The sequence below is a fragment of the Megascapheus bottae genome, chromosome 9, assembly GCF_031878675.1.
Source record: "Megascapheus bottae isolate mThoBot1 chromosome 9, mThoBot2.hap1, whole genome shotgun sequence".
Lineage (NCBI taxonomy): Eukaryota > Metazoa > Chordata > Mammalia > Rodentia > Geomyidae > Megascapheus > Megascapheus bottae.
The window spans coordinates 5,635,430-5,636,518 of NC_143517.1; the positions used below are offsets into that span (position 1 = coordinate 5,635,430).

The 1,089-nt window shown below is 39.1% G+C and overlaps 1 pseudogene; it reads right to left on the reverse strand.

The window, feature by feature from the left end:
• Positions 1-321: 321 nt before the first annotated feature.
• On the reverse strand, positions 322-399 carry LOC150058721 (small nucleolar RNA U3; annotated as a pseudogene).
• Positions 400-1,089: the final 690 nt, after the last annotated feature.

Consider the following 1,089-nt stretch of genomic DNA (forward strand, 5'->3'; position numbering starts at 1 on the left):
TCTGGGCTTGTCTCAAAATGTGATCCTCAAATCTCTGCTTTCTAAGTAGCTTGGATTACAGGCTTGAGTCACTCCATCCAGCAATAATAATAGTTTTTTTAAGGGGGGGAACAGATGTATTTATTTGAATTATTCTTCATTTACCTTTTTAAATTTTTTTAATTTTTTTATTGTTGGGGTAATGTATAGAGGGGTTACAGTTCATTCACCAGGTAGTAGGTGCATTACTTTTCACACATTGTTACCCCTTCTCATGTTTTTGTCCCCATTTCTTTCCCCCCACCCAATCCCAATCATCTTCTTTTCCCCCTTCCTTTTCCTATTTCAACAATACTCTGCCCAATCAGTCGAGTTTCTCTAGTAACATACTATAGAAATGATACCTGAAAGTATAGTCTTAACAACAATATTTTTTTGTGTGTGGGTGGGCCATGAGTCTTGAATTTGGCCTAGGCAATGTCCCTGAGCAATTCAGGCTATGACTCTACCCTTGAACCAAGCCCCATTTCCAGTTTTCTAAAGGTTAACTGGAGATAAGACTCTCAGGTCCTTTTGTGTCCGGGCTGGCTTTGAACCTTATTTCTCAGATCTGGCCTTCTGAGTAGCTAGCATTACGGATGTGATCCACCGTGCCCAACCAACAACAATATATGTTTGTTTGTTTGTTTTTTTTATCGTTGCTTTAGTTTGGTCTTTTCTAGATTGCCATGACACTGGAATCATATAATAACATAGATTTTTTTTGTGTGCCAGTCCTAGGGCTTGAACTCAGGGCCTGAGCTTTTTGCTCAAAGCCAATGTTACCTATATCTCCACTTCCTCTTTTCTGGTGGTCAAGTGGAGCTAAGAGTCCCATGGGGACTTTTCTACCCAGGCTGACTCTGAATGAAGATTTTCAGATCTCAGGCTCCTGAGTAGCCAGGATTACAGGAGTGAGCCTGCAGTGCCTGGGTTGAATATTGCTTTATAAGAAAGGGATTATTTTAAAATCATTTTGAGTACCAGTATTCTATGATTCTACAAAAGATAGAAAATACCATATTCTGTACCAGCAATCAATTATTATAAATTGCAGCAATATGCAGAGAA